The following is a 17,205-nucleotide window of genomic DNA, read 5'->3' on the forward strand; positions in this document are numbered from 1 at the left end:
ACAGCTGAACAACTAGATATTCACATGTAAAATAATGAAAGTCTACCCTTACCTCATACTTAGATAAAAATAAGAAAACAATTTTTTTAAGTAGACAAAAGATTTCAACAGACACATTTAAAATATATATATATATATATGAATAGAAAACAATCCACATGAAAGGATGCTCAACATCATTATTCACTAGGAAAATGCAAATTAAAACCACAACAAGATATAACTACATACAATGTATTCACTAGAGTGGCTAAAATTAAAATATTAATAACACCAAATAATAACAAGACTGTGGAGCAATTGAACTTTTGTACATTGCTAGTATTAAAGTAAAATGATACGATCATTTTGGAAAACAGCTTAGTTATACATTCAAAATTGGTGAACTTTATGCAATTTATACCTCAATAAAGCTGAATTTTAAAAATTAACTTGACAAAACATTTTTAAATTAGTAAAATAAAATTTTGATAATTTCCTGTAATGGTTTAACATTTTTTAAATACTAGCCAAGTTTTTCCCCTATTGTTCTTAGATACTTCTTCCATTCAAGCAGTAGATAAGCTTACCTTCAGGAAAAGCAATGACAGCAGAAAGCTGTCACTATGAATTTCAAAATCCTGGGCCTTGAGAATAATGGAAATGACCCAGAACACATGCTTACCAAAGCAGGCAGGTGAATAATATAAAATAAAAGAATGTGAGGACTAGAGTAAACAATCCCTTTGGAATGTAGTTCCAGTGTTACCGGATCATTTTTCCCCCAAAAGAAATCTGGAAATTCAAAAATTCAAAAATTGAAATATTTCTCAAGCTAAAAGCACTTCTGTGGGTCAAATTCAGCCCATCAATTTATAACATCAGGCACAGAACACAGATTTAGAACACCTTAAAAAAAGAAAAGACTTTCTCATTCTCCGGACCTGATAAAATTTCCTGGAAGGATGAAAAGAGTCAAAGGAACAATGCATAGACATTTTTTTACAAGAGAATGGTGGCGATCTGTGTCTCATTTCCTAGGTACAGACTCAGGGAAGCAGAAAGATCTCATAGAATGGGATGGATAATGTGAGAGGCAAACAATGTTTTCAGCCTCAAAGTTTTCCAGGCCCCATCCAGCCCCAGAGAGGCTCAGGCAATTGGCACTCTCAGAGAATTCTCTACATCTTGGTGCAGTTTGGGGACCACAGGAAGACACAATATAATCAAAAGCATGAAAATTGCAGCAAAAGTTGCTTTACCAGCTTAAATTGTGTGGATGGGCATGAGGGATAAGTCAGCAGTAACGTGTGATGATCAACTTCAGAAACAAAATGAAGGATAAACATTTCTACAAATGCTATCAATGAGGAAAGATAAAGATATCTAATAGGACCCACCACCTCCACCCAAGGATTAGCAGAGCACTAGGAAGAGGTAAGAGATCCCAAGTTAATATTAAAATTTCAGCCATCTGGGCAGAATAGGGGCTCCAAACAGAAACTGAGTTATAAAAAATTAACAAAAAGTTTACTCCTTGAACATGTGACACTGTAGACTGAGATGTACTTCCATAGTCTGCTGTAAGCAAGGAGGTTATCCAGGGAAAGGAAAATCATTTTATTTTTTTCCTTGCTTTAGATTAATTATGCCAAATAAATACTGGATTTGGTAATATGCCCCACAGATAGGCCACTAGAACATAAGATTTCCATGACTACAACATAATAGACTATAGAATTAAGTTCTTCAGATGACTTCTGTAACAATTTTGCTCAACAAACTCAATTATCAAACACGCTTATTAAGTTTCCCAAACTCGTTTTCAAGTAATAAACTGTCTTAAGGCAAGTCTAAATGACTGGTAACACTGGACAAAGTGAGTGAAACTCACTCGTTCTGCAACTATTTATATAAATACAATAACAATGCCACCAAAATCCATTGGTTTACATGAGAAAAGTGTAGGTCTGCGGCATTAAAATGTAGGAAGCAGAGAGGTTGTTACAATGTGTGTGTGTGTGTGTGTGTGTGTGTGTGTGTGTGTGTCTATATTTTCCAATTTTTCTAAATTGACCACATAGTCCTTTAATTTCCAGAAATAATTAGAAAATATGTTTTAAAATAGAAGACGTCTTTTAATTGCCCCTTTAATACATTCTTAGAAATTTAACAGCACATCACCTGCACAGCACTGTTGTAATTCCCCCAATAATTCAGGCAAAGTGCCTACTTTAGTTTGAATATTCAGATAATTAGCCACATATTTCCAACAGCTGTGGCACAACAAGACCTCTGAGCTTCAGTTTTCTTCTCTGTGAAATGGAGAGATATACCTGCAAAGCCTCTCACATTTGCAAAAGTATCTAGCCCAGTATCTGATACATAATAAGCCCACAAAAATATTTACTGAATTAGCCACTACTTACTTCACTTCTACTGACCTCTGAACAGGTTAATCAATGAAATTTTTTCTAGGAAAAGTCACCTATTCAATCATGGTACTGTATTTCTCTTCCAAAGGTACAATAGACCTTCAGTAGTGTTATCCCACGCAAGCTGTTCCTGAACAACCACTTCCCATTCCTACCATAGTATTTATATTAATAAATGCAACTGGGTAATTACCTAAAAATTCTCCTGATACCTTGTAGCTCCACTTTCATCTCAGAAAGTATTCCTAGAGTGAAGTAAGTCCACATTGCCTCTCTGCTCTCATCCCTCTAAGTGCAATGATTTTCCAACACACTCAATAAAATCCAAGGATTTCACTGTGGCCTATAAGCTTTTTTGTGACCTGCCTCTGCCTGTCTTAACCTCATTTCCTATGACTCTCCCCTCCACTAGCTTCTTGCTGATCATTGACCACACCAAACATAAGCCTTTGTACTTGACTCATCCCACTGCCAGGTATATACTGCCCTGAAATTCATATGGTTTGTTCCCTCACTTCATTCAGATGTCACCTCCATAGAGAAAACCTCCTTGACTACCCTTTCTAAAGCAGCATACTTTGTTATTCTCTGTCCCCTTCACCTGCTTTTTCCACCATAACAAATCAAATATATATTTATTCATCTGTTGCAATTGAAGCTCCATGAGGATCGAGACTTCATCTCATTGACTATTATATTTCCAGAGCCTAGAATACTACCTGGTATAAAGTGACACTAAATTACCATTAACAGTGAGTCTGTTTGAAGTAACTAAGTGAGAGATTTGAATATTCCAAGAAAGCTTTGAGAAAATGTTACTGACAGTGGAATGAGGAGTAAAAAGACGAGTGATAGTTATGGTGACCATGTGAACCTAGAACACATGCTGATGGAAAAGGTAAAAGCCTCGAGGAACTAGATTAACACCAGAATTGGGATAAGATTTTTAATAGCTGGAGTATGGTAGGCAGAATGGAAGCAAAAGAAAGCCTTTGGATGGCTGAGGCCTGAGCAGTAGAACGAAGAAAAATTTCTTTTATCCCACCTACTGTCCCTCCTCATCTTCCTTTCCTTCATGTTTCCTCTGTCAGTATCTACCCATGTTTGCCATCTTTTTCTCCTTCTCTTTTGCTTCCTCTGTCATAAATTGTTTTCCAATTGTATATTGCCCTCAAAGAGTTTTTTTTCCTGTGAATCAGCAGCCTCAGTAAAAGAAAAGCTCTCTAATGAGAAATTATTAAGAGTATATTTATTATTCCTTTAAATGCCAAAGAGAATACCAACATCATCAGTATCAAGTACTCATCATGAAGGCAATAGACTAAAACAAAGACTCATGAAGCCATTCCCTTTCACCTCCTACATCAAGAATTCTGAATGCTTTGGGACTTTGCTTAATTTTCTTCTCTTCCTTCTCCAGAACATAGCTTTAAAATATAATCAACATTTTTTTGGCTTTACTGAGGTATAATTGACGTATTTTTGTTGCACATATTTAATATATACATCTTGATGAGTTTGGACATATACATATACCCATGATACTATCACTACAATCAAGCTACTATAAATATATCTATCATCTCCAAAAATTTCCTTGTGTTTTGTTTATGTTCTATAAGTGGTAAGTGGTAACACAACATGAGATCTATCCTCTTGATATATTTTAAAGGGCACAATAATGTATTGTTAACTACAGACACTGTGTGGTACAACAGACAATATCTTTGACTTCTATCCTCACATTACATTTAAAAAATCATGACACATTCACTAAAGTATATCTGCAAAATTCCTAAGTCTGGCATTACCTTTTTGTAATTAACTTGATCCTTGGTGCTTATTCATGTTAAAATAAATGAAAACTGGCAAGCAGTCCTATCAGGCTTGTAAATGTGCATATATACCTCTTCCCACCCTTCACCAAAAGACATTGGGCTTGGTGTTCAACTGGACTCTTTAAAGAATAATTTCTAATACATTAGTAGCAGCTAACATAATAATATCTATTAATTTTAGATAAGTACCTCCCAAAATATCATACCCCCAAAGGTCAACCTTAGTCATTTTGAAATCCCTTCATAAGAGTTTATAGAACATGATCTCTGTTCAAAATGAATCTTAAGAAAGTAAACTGTATATCAAAATTTTAGGAAATATTCATAGTGAAGTTCACATTTTGCTCATTAATCCTAGAGAGCAAAGAAAAATCAAAGCAAGGATAAATGGGTTTAATTTTTTAAATATCAGGCATATTTATAAGTGACAAGGCATTAAAATTTATAAACTACATGATGACCTACTTAGAGCTAATCAATATATTCAATAACAAATAAGATACCCAGTCTAAAATGATTTATTCCATTATTTTGGTAATTATGCTTAAATTAGTTCCAATTACACCATAAGCTCGAGACATAAGGAAAAAAATTCATTATTCAAATTAAATATCAAAAGCCAAGAGCATTAACCTTCTCTATGTCTTTCCCTGTTTCATCTTTCTAATTCTCCATGCCCACAATCCCTTTCTCTGTCATTGTACCTTCAAGTCTAGAATAGTATCAACTCTGATAGGATTAGTATAAAATATGTATAACTAACAGTGTGACTTTATTGTTTTTCTTAATTCTAAGACTGAAGGATGCTAATACCAATGTAAAAGGGTGATTGCTTGTGTATATATGTCTCTCTCCCCTCCCCTCACCAAAGCTGTTCCTTCACTGACATATATTCAATAGAAAATGTGAAAGTACAGAATAAAACAACTGTTTGTATACATCTGTATTAGTACCAGGACATGTTTACTAATAGTAAAGGGATAGGTCCAAATTTAGGTTAGCAGCCTAATCTGGCTTAAAACAAAATACATCTCCCCAAAGCACTTCCATTCTGAAATAACTTATAACCATAAAAGGTATTTACAAGAAAAAAATCTAGAATAATAGTAATAGCAGCAAAATAGTCACTTTTCATTTTCACTAACTTGGTGTTAACTAAATGAAATCTGGCATTGCTATCAGCATAGTACAATAAACTTGAAAAGGTACCCAATGTACAAAGAAAATATGAAACTCCCTAATGACAACAGCAAAAACAAAAATTGTGTTTTCTTTTTTCCCTTCACATGCCCTTTGTGTTAGCTTGAGAGCATATAATCTTGTTATCTACATACTATAATAAAAATAAAATTGCCAGTGTGCCTAGATGGAGGCTTCAAAAATAACTAAAGAAAATTATATTTCTCTATATCCCATAAAAGATCCATCATACAGGACCCAGTTCTCATTTCTTTATGTAAGAAGCTGTACTAAATGCAGCTAAACAAGAGAAAAATATCTAAATAACTCTCAGAAGTAGCATACACAGATATTATATCTTTCTTGAAATCTCAAATCTTACATTATCTAAAGATTTAAATCACCTTTAAAACAGAATTTATTAAAATTCTAAACTCATATTGTGTTTATCTTTTTTATAAGTGGATATATTCCTAGTAACATGTTTGTATCTGATGTTACTCATACAAATAAAAGCATATAGTCATTTTAGGGATTAATAGAAAAACAGACATCTGCATGGAACATTTCCCTCATTAGATATTATCGTGTTAGCATATTTTTCCTATTTATGATTTTACTACAAAATAAAATGAGCTGATTTTTATCCTTAAGTTTCTCTATAATGTATATTGCCAATAATGCAAATACTTTAATTGCACATTAGAAGAATCTCACGTTCCTATAAAAATTGCTATAGAATTAGCCCTGAAGAGACCTCATAATGCAAACAAAAATCAAGATATGACTATGTCAAATTGGCAGACCAGTTACTACTTATACAAAATATTACTTTAAACGTTACTTTTAAATTAAAAGTTATCTTTTTGAAAATCCAAAGTGATTTCACATGGTTCATTAGAATGTTATTGGGCCTCTTCTTAAATTAATGTCAAATTGAATTACTTAATGAAAATTAGTTAGCAAAAAACTGTACACTAATCAACTGACTTAACAAACTAGCCAAACTGTATACTCAAAAAGCAACTCATTCTTTTTTCAGAAATACACATGGGGCTAATGAAACTTTTCTGGAAAGCACTTTGAGGTAATACATATCAAATGTTAATGTTCATTCTCTTTGACCAGTAATTCTACTCCTAAGAATTCTCCTAAGGAAAAAATCTGAAATGCAAATAAATTTTTATATATAAAGATGTGCATTCCAACATTATTTATTAGAGCAGAAAGAAAAAATACAACCCCCAAGAAGAGCTTAGTTTAAAAAATGAACTATGAAGTCATTTGAATCACTGTTATGAATAAAATGTAATGACCTAGTAAAATTCTCAGCACATATATATATAATACACCAAAATATTTACAATGATTACCTTTGGTTGGCATAATTATAGGTTATTTTTATATATCCTTTTCTTATTTTTAGAAGCTAATATTGGTATTCAAGAATATTTAAATGTTCCACATTGAACTATTGTAAACAAAGGGTTTTGGTTAGAAGCCATTTCATTGAGTGATAGCCATAAAATATTTCATATGCAAGTGAAAAAAGAATTGCTGGTCATAAGTAGATGATTGTCACCAGCTGGCTTCTCCTGAAGCATCAAGGACAGTGGTACAGCTCCCCTATTAATATCTATTAACAATCAAATTAGTACAGCATTCATGTTAACAATTTGTATTCCCATCTAAGGGTGAATTTACTTAACAGATGGTTTTATTTCTCATTAGGGTCAGTCAGTACAACAAAACTGTTTGAAAAAGGGAATAGGAGCCAATATTTAGTGAGTATATAATGGACAGGGTGCTAAACCCTTTACATATTTCATTTAACCCTTACAACATCATAAGGTAGGTATTATTATCCCCATTTTTCAGAAGAGGAAACCGAAGCTCAGAGAAGTATGTTAATTTATCTAAGTTTACAAAGTCAGTAAACTGCAATACTGAAATTTGAACCCAGCTTTTCTATATGCAGAACCCCTAGTGATATCGGTGAAGGAAATTACTGATGGGATTGTTCATATTGCATATGATAATGGCTTTGAAAATATTTCAATAAATAATTTTGAAAAAGGCCATCACTAATTTACTCATCGTTAATAGTTTTTAACAGATTCCACATAGTTAAAAGAAAGACAAATAAATGTTTTAATTAATGTTCAATAAGATAATGCCTAATATTAACTGTTTCTGTAAATAATAGGTGTTAATAAATATTTGTGGTATTGAACAAAACTAACCTGAGACGGCCAATGAAAATAAAAATAGAAACAAATAAAGAGATATCTCCCTTTCACTTCCAAAAGCTACGTGAACAGTCTCATTCAAGTTAATAAAAAATTAAATTTACTAAATTATAATATATAACTAATGTTAGAGAATCATTGATTATTAGGTCGAAAATAGGGGAGGGGTAGTTACATATACATAGAATAAACAGAAATCCCACACACAGAGTGGTCTCTTTAGTCCCTAATAAAATCAATACTATATTAATTTAGAATCTAGAAGTGGATGAAATAATTTTAAAGTTTCCATTTAACTCTTAAAATTCGAGAATTAAAAAATTTAGTCTGAAAGTTACTTTCCTTTAAATGAAGCATTGCAGTCATTTCTAGAACTTTACTATTTGTTGAAAACTATTTGAAATCATAGCTCCTAATAATTTAATCTATTAAAATGCTGCTAACCAAGTGAAAGTTAAATGGCTATTATTTAGATTCATAAACATATAATCTGAACAATTTTTGCCTATTTTTACCAATATATAAAACCTACACCATCTATACCATTAAAATGATGAAACCAAGTCAAGGCTCATGTGTCCTATAAATTTCCAAATAGAAATTTTTGTTGCTGGTAGCTGCACTGAGGGTCAACTTTTAATAAATTAAAATAGACAAGGGAATTTAATCTGCTACAAACAATCAAGGAGCAAATTGGGACTAAAACACATACACTAAGTATGTAAGTATGCTTAAATATATATGTATCTATGTTTATATATGCATATATATATTTAAATATATTTAATATATGTAACAATGCTATAGTATATTCTTAAACACCAAACACACACACTCACACTCACACACACAAACACACACATAATACCCATTTTAAGATACAAAGGAATTAAGACTACTTGGTAGAATAACAGACTCTGGGTGTGTTAATATTTATGAAAAGTAGACCTAGCTCAGGCACTGTTCAAATTTAAACCCCAGAATAGCACAGATAACCTACTCACGGAAAATCGAGAAATTAATTAGCACCACCCCCAAGATCATTTGCACAGTTTATTTTAAGTGTAAATGACACTAACTTATAAAAATTATATCAGTATGCCTTATGTCTTCTTTATAATTATAAATATTATATTTTAAATAAACAGAACTAAAAGATGGATCAAAATTATAATGTTAATTAATATTACCTGAGATTGTTAACCAAAACAATTATAAATAAGATGGAAAGGGCTAATGAAATCTGTTGTTACACTTATAAAATCAATCTCCTCTGATGTTTCAATAATTATATTCAGGCAATTTTTTTATGTAAAGTTGTCAATCTTATCACATTTATAACTTGTACAAAGATTTGTAAATACAGATCAAATTTTAACCAGTTCAGAGAGTAAAAAGGGTTTTTTAAAATGAATCACATAGTAATTTCTGAAAACATGTTAATAATATGTCACAGTGACTCAGATGGTAAGGTTGCTCATCTTACTCACTGTTATATTCCCAGAACCAAGCATAGTGCCTGCAACACTACAAGTAATCAATTATATCAAACTGAGGTTACACCTTACAGCAGGCTGTGCCAAATTATTTTTTAAGAAGTTAAGATTTCCCATCCTGAACATTTTAGTACATGTATGCATATGTAAATTTTTCCGGGAAGAGGATTAATATCTTTCATCACAGACTCAAATGACTTTATGGTACTAAATATGTTAAAAGCTATCAGTCTGAACAAAATATGGACATGCTGAATGTCAGCTATGTCTCTCAGAGTAGAGAGATAGCAAAGGCATCTCTAGAAATAGTTCAGAGAGGTCAACTCTGAAAGAAAAAGGAAAGGGGTTTTTTGATTGCATTTTTTCATTTGTTTGTTTGCTATCCTTGTTGTTTTGCCTATGTTAATCAAAATTAGATTACTACATTCTTCATTTAATTCAATTGACACAATGCAGCCACTGATACAGTTACAGTATAGCACACTTTAGAAAGAAACATTACCACTATTATTAAATTAAATATATCTATAGCAAGATGAACAAGTATGAGGATACATAAAATACATTGCTAGATAATTCTCTTTGGAATCCAGAGTTTAGCTTATTAAATATTCTTTATTAATTTCTGTGATCCTTGCTTGCTATAACTCAGTAAAACAGTGGCTAAATTACATAATAAAGTAAGCTGGATTTCATATTAATTTTCCTTCTATGTTTCACTTAAAATCTTCTATTAATTTTGAGCATACCTATTTATAGATGAACACCACATAGCCCTGCCCCACCAAGTTCACTGTACGTGCCCATCCTCATACCGAGTGCAACTAAAATGCTATCATTTCATTACATTAAGCAAGAGCCAAGTTTCAGATTTCACACTGTCTGATTGCTAAGATCACATTAGCTCACTAGTAGTTGTTTAGTCAGTGTATCACCTCTATTGGTATTAAATCTTTGGATACAATGAAAGTTAACAATGCTATTTTTATGTTGTGCAAAAAAAATAAAAAACCATTCAGTCTGTTTTCCCTTTTTGATTACAGTTCATTTAAGGAGAAAATGTTGCTGTATGGCTTGACAATGTTTTATGTGTCTTCGGCTGATAGAACACACAAAACGTTTGAATAGGCCCATTTATTTGAACAGACGTATTAAATAATACTTTAAATGTGAACATGCATGTCATAAATTTTGTAGTCTCTTTAAAGTAGGATAAATCTGGTATTTAAAATAGTCTTTGTTCAAAGCCATGTTTTTTTCTAACAGTCATAAAAGGACTCTGATTTGTGCTGCATGAACAATGCCAGCATCATCATTTTAATTTTATCCATATGGGCTTCTAATAATAGATAAGAGTCTACATTTGTATTATATGTCTTAGAGACATTTAAAATCTAGATAAGGAAAGGCTGATTTCATTGGACCCACAGTTAAAGGAAAGCAGACCCTAATTAAAAGAATTCTGTTCTGAATTAACTAGTTTGACATGTGCTAATTGACAGTTCCTGTGAAATGGTTCTAATTAAAGTCAATATGTCTTTTTCAATTAAAAAGAAATTAAGAATATACTAATATACATTAACAACTTAATCTGCCTTCAATATCCCATACATCAGCTGCTTTTTCCCCACTAAGATTATTGGAGAACCATCTGACACGAATCATCTACTGTTTGCTTATGGTATCTCACTATTACTTCACACGAGCGCAGCAGTAGTTTACGTCCCCTTGAGGAAGAGGATAACCTGCACATACTTTAATTTTCAGAACTCTCAAGTTCATTAAAAATAAACCTACCTTTCTGAATTTAAAAAATGGACATTCTTAATAAGAATCTTTGCTAACTGAAAACAAAGACAAGTGTTCTCAATTAGTGGTCTTTTTACTATAAGCCTTAGAGGTAATTGCATTCTTCTGGAAAGAAGGCTGGACTATGTTTTCATCATTTGGCTTGATTCAAAGCAAAGCCTGATTTGAGTAACATACAACAGAAAACATCTTTCAAATCATGTTTTGTTTCCCAAGTGAAATTTTGGGGAAGTCTCAGGTGGGAATACTTCACTTTGTTTATACAAGAGAAAAATAGAAAGCAAGATTGCTTAAATACCAGCACTAACAGAAGGCCCATCATACTCACTGAAAATGTAGCATTAGAGAAGCTGTTTTTAGCAACGTGATTAAATATTCAAATGTGTATTACCAAAGCTATGGTGTTAGCAATTTTAATGTTTTAAACTCAAGCATCAATACTAATGTACACAGTATTAACATCACATGGAGAACTATGGAAAAGATTAAAACTGTTTCTTAGTAGATGATTATAATTTAGACATTTTAATTGTAATTAAAAAATTTTAAAGAAAGCTTTTATACTATCAATATACTATAAGCAATCCTTTCATATGATATAGCTTATATTTTGATAGAAGTACCATCACAAATGCCCCTTTTCCCAGAGTTTAAAAATATCATGCTAAGTGAAATAAGTCAGACAGAAAAAGTTGAGAACCATATGATTTCACTCATGTGTGGTATATAAAACTGAAAGCAACAAATGAACAAGACAAACAAAAGCTCATAGACACAGACAACAGCTTAGTGGTTACCAGAAGGAAAGAGGGGAGGGGAGGGAAGAGGTAAGTAAGAGTAAATGGGGTCAAATATATGGTGACAGAAAGAGATTTGACTTTGGTGGTGAACACAGTGCAATATACAGATGATGTATTATTAAACTGTACACTTGAAACCTGTATAATTTTATTAACCAATGTCACCCCAATAAATTAAATTTTTAAAAAGTTTAACTTTGTCTATGTCCATGCTACCTTGAACAAGCCCAATCCCGTCTGATCTTGAAAGCTAAGCAGGGTCGAACCTGGTTAATACTTGGATGGGAGACCACCTAGGAAGACCAGGTGCTGTAGGCATAAAAACTAAAAAAAATAAGGGATTGTAAACTGAGAAGGTCCTTGCAATCTGTGAGGTCAACTAAGGGTTGCCTCACCTAAAAAAAAATAAATAAATTAAATTAAAATTAAAATTAAAAAAAGTTTAACTTTAAAAACATCAACCATAAAACGTGACTACTTATGGAAATAGGAAATTATTTTACTTCATTTTACGAAAACACTCATGTTTAATACAAGTTTAAAAACTAGACAAGTCACTTCCACTTTTCCACTTTTATTCGCTTACATTTTAAAAAGATTAAATTTGCTATCACCTGTAGCATTCTGAGTATGTGTGAGTCACCAGCCAATTAACCTAAGATCTCTCATTGAAAACATTTTTTCCCAAATGTACCATATTATTCTTTTCTGAGTAGTTACCAAAAACTTTAATGAAAATTTTCTTAACTGGGATTCTAAAAGCAGCTGAAATCTAGTGAATTTCCAGAAAAAGTAAATGGATATTAATCTATAATCAAAAAAGTACCTCCACACAATTAAAAATATAATCAGACTCGATAGTCAAAATGCAGTGCTATTTATAACCATGTGGAGCCCCTAGTTTGATTTTCAGTCTTAGGATCTTGTTCCTCGAACTGGCATATACTGGAAATGCTGCAGTAACAGCGTGTACTCAGCTTTCCAAAATGGGAGACAAGCCAATGCAGTAACTTTCCTGCCCAATTAAAGAGCATTGTCTATAGCAGGCCTATACAACATTAGGCCTGCATATTGCATACATCCATGAAGCAACTGTTCATGACCCACCCACAGTGGGGAGCAAGTAGAAAAACAGGCAATATGGCACCCATGTCAGCAACAAGAGGTAAAGCTATTCCACTTCACATCTCAGTTGACATGTTACATATCCAATGACAATATCCCATATCCAAACTCAGGATGAAAATCAATGTGGTCCATCAACCCTTCCAACAGAGGCATTCACTGTACCAATTCTGGACTAGTATAAAAACTTCCTAAACAGTGGAAACAATATTGAACTGAAAACAGGAAAAGCTTGTAGCATTCACCTGACAGCTTATATTCTTGCAGCAGTCAGTAAACATTTATTGATGATTCTCATGGTTTATATTTTCTGTAAGAACTTGTTTTCCTCTCTTTTTCTTGTTCCTGTAATTTAATTACCAATAGGTGACCATAAAACTTATTGTCCAAACTGGAAACTTTTAATAATGAACATGGAAGGGAGAGATGTCACAGAAGATGGCAGAGTAGGAAGTTCTAGATTTAGTCCCTCTACCAAAACAACTATTGAGCTAGTAAGAAGTATTAGAATCAACTATTTCAAAAAAAGAGGTCCAGTTGAATACTTGTAGCATACAGGGCAATTGACAAAGAAAGAAACAGACTAGTAAATTTTGGTGAATTTCAACATTACACATAGTAGCCACAATCCTCAAGCTCCACTAAAATTAACCATGGGGACAACGGTCTGATCCTGATGAAGCTTTCTGGAATCATGGCGGATGATAGGAAACTTCTCCTCCAAAAAAACAGGGTTCTGTATTTTGATCTACCTGGAAGTGCACTGAGGGGCCAGCATAGAAGCTGACCATTGGTTCAATCCTAAGGGGTTGAAGAAGAATCACTGGCATTATAGAAGTAACTTAGTCAACATATCCTTTTTAAAAAATTTTTTTTTCTCTTATTGGATCTAGGCCTTTAAGGAAATCTGTATGAGGGCATTGTCTGACCACAGAAATAAAAGATGTAGACCTCAGCCACCACACATGACAAAGAATATAGTCTTTGCAAAAACAATTTAGAAAAGTCACTAAACAAATGAATAACTGCAGTCTTCATTAAGTAACAACAGCAATCTGGTGTTCAGGGGAGAATCTGATTTCTAGATTTACATTATAATCTTCAAAATGTCCAGATCTTGACAAGAAAATTGCAAAGCATACAAAAAAAAAAAGGAAAATATGACTCATTACAGGGAAAAAAAATTGACTGAAACCATTATGAGGAAGCCCAAATGTTGAACTTAGTAGACAAAGACTTTAAATTTATAATCTTAAATATGCTCAAAGAGCTGAAGAAAACTATGGACAAAGAACTAAAAGAAATCAGAAAAACTATGTATGAACAAGTAAGGATTATCAACAAATAGACAAATTATTTAAAAAGATTAAAGCAGAAATTATGGACCTCAAAAGTACAATAAATAAAATTAAAAATCCACAAAAGGTATTCAACAGCAGATATGACCAGAGAAAAGAATCATCAAATATGAAAGTAGGGCAACTGTAAGTACCCAGTCTGACGAACAGAAAGAAAACAAGAAAAATGAACAGGGACTAAGAGACCTATGGGAAACCATCAATCATACCAACATACATATTATTGGAGTCTCGGGATGAAAAGAGTGAAAAAGAGGCAGAAAAAAGAAATATTGTTCAAAAACTTACCAAATTTGATAAAATACATGAATATACACATCCAAGAATCTCGACAAACTCCAAGCAGGACTAACTTAAAGAAATCCACACCACAACATATTATTATCAAACTGCTGAAAGACAAAGACAGAGAGATTCTTGTATGCAGCATAAGATAGCAATTCATCACATACAAGTCATCCTCAAAAAAATTAACAGCATATTTTTCATCAGGAACTATGGAAGCCAAATGGCAGTAGGACATATTTAAAATATTGAAAGGAAAAAAAAGTCAACCAAGAATTCTATATTCAGCAAAACGGTCCTTCAAAAACAAAGAAATTACAACATGCTCAGATAAACAAAAGCTAAGGGAATTCATTATAAGTAGATCTGCTAGGCTGTACAAACAAATAAAGATCACTGGTAAAGGTAACTACATCGGTGAATATAAAAACTAGTATTATTCTATTTTTAATATGTTACTCTTCTTTTTATTTCCTATATCATTTAAAAGATGAATGCAGATTTTCTTTAAAATGTAAACTTCAGGGAGGTAATTCTTATCAAAAGAAAAAAAAAGACTGGAAAACGAGGTGAATGTAAAATCTTAAAAGTCTTCACAAATATTAGTGAAAAGTGTACCATCTGAGCAAGAGTTTGGAGAAACATGGTGGAGAAAGAGACATCCCCAGATCTCTCCCCTTGAAACAACAATAAGCAGAACATCTAAAACTCAAAAAAAAAGCACTCAAACTGCACACCAGCACATCCGAATGTGGGATCTGCGCATAAGAGCTACCACAGGTCAGAACCCCGGGAGTTGGGTGGTAGACTGGGAGAAACAAAGAAGCTGCTTCTCCCAGCCAGAGCTCCCTGTAGGAGGAGGGGGAAGGGAGAAGGAGCTGCGAGTTCCCTGAACAGCCCTGCCTGGGAGAGCTGTGAGCTCCACACGGCCAGAGACAGGGCCCAGTCATCAGGGCAGAAAGTAGAGAAGCAGGATGGCAGAATAACAAGAGTTGATTTCTACCAGCCTCAGTTGTGAAACCAGGGCTAAGCCACAGCCCACAACCCCCAACCCAGAGGGCCCCTATCCCCATATCCTCCGAAACCAAATACTGTGGAGCCGCAAAAGAACTGAGCAAACACCACCAAAACTGTTGCTAACACTGAAAGGAACTGAGACTGAGGGTAGCGAGCATGATTAAACTCCTATAAGAGAAAAAAAAGACATTATTAAGACTTTATATAAAACAGGGATCCAAGAGGCTTAGACGCCACCTACTGGAAACCAAAAGAAAAGCGCCTTCTTTGCAGCAGGCTAAAGAGAGACCTTCATATAATAAATCTTCTTTCTGGAAAAAAAACAAAACAAAACAAAACAGAATACACTTCCATTAATGCCCCAGAGGAGAAATAGTCCATTAAACACTATGAACAACCAAGGTGACAAGGCATCTCAGAAAGAAAGACAAAAATCTCCAGAAAATAAGCTTACAGACGTAGAAATATGCAACTTAAATGACAGACAATTCAGCATGGTACTTATGAAAAAACTCAATGAGAGCCAAACGAGTCATATCAACAATTTCAGGATGTGAAAAAACAACTAGATGAGCAGAATGAGTTCTTTAGCAAGGAGACTGAAACCCTCAAAAAGAACAGAATAGAACTTCTGGAGATGAAGAACACACTGCAAGAGCTGAAAAATGAAATAGCAAGCTTGGGAAATAGAGTCGACCAAATGGAGGAAAGGATCAGTGATATCAAAGACAGAAATCTAGAAATAAATCAGAAGGAAGAAGAGAGAAGCTAAAGAATGAAAAATAATGAAAGAGAAATACAAGAACTAGCTGATACCATCAGGAGAGGAAACGTAAGAATAATCGGCATTATCGAAGGCGAGGAAAAGGAGCAGGGACTAGAAAGCATTTTCAGACAAACAGTGGACAAGAATTTCCCAAATCTAAGGAATGAGCTGGAGCTTGGAATTCAAGAAGTCAATAGAACACCCAATTATCTCAACTCAAAAAGGCTTTCACCACGACACATTGTATTAAAGTTATCGAAAATCGATGACAAAGACAGAATTCTCAGGGCAGCCAGGGAAAAGAAGATGGTAATCTATAAAGGAAACCCCATTAGATTATCATCAGACTTCTCAGCACAAACCTTACAAGCCAGAAAGGAATGGAATCAAATATGTAAACTATTAACAAAAGGAAATACCGGCCTAGAATAATGTATCCAGCTAAGCTCTCCTTTTAGATATGAAGGAGAAATAAAGACCTTTCCAGACATTTAAAAATTGAGGGAATTCTCCACTATGAGGCCTCTATTACAGGAAATACTGAAAGGGGTCAGCTCACATATAATGACAAAAAACAAAAAAAACAAACAAAAAAACCCCACATAATTAGGAGTAAGGTGACTAGCAAGCGAATAGAAGCAGAGGCGTGCAACCCTTACTAGGAACAGGGCATTCTAAGCTTAAACAATAAGAAGAGATTTGCTATAGCAAGATCATAATGAATGTTCAGCATACATAGGGATAAAGTGAGACAACAATGACTGAAAAGCAGAGGATTCAAAGATCGAAATTCGCAAAGGGGAATGGAGATAAGGCATGTGCAGAAGAAAATGGACGACTGTATATATAGTACTATCCTTTACATATTC

At 33.4% G+C, this 17,205-nt stretch overlaps 1 pseudogene; it reads left to right on the forward strand.

Annotated features, from left to right (window-relative positions):
• The first annotated feature begins 11,984 nt into the window (after positions 1-11,984).
• Positions 11,985-12,103, forward strand: LOC112480876 (annotated as a pseudogene).
• The last annotated feature ends 5,102 nt before the right edge of the window (positions 12,104-17,205 follow it).

This window comes from Pteropus alecto, unplaced genomic scaffold (genome assembly GCF_000325575.1).
Source record: "Pteropus alecto unplaced genomic scaffold, ASM32557v1 scaffold20, whole genome shotgun sequence".
Taxonomy (NCBI): Eukaryota; Metazoa; Chordata; class Mammalia; order Chiroptera; family Pteropodidae; genus Pteropus; species Pteropus alecto.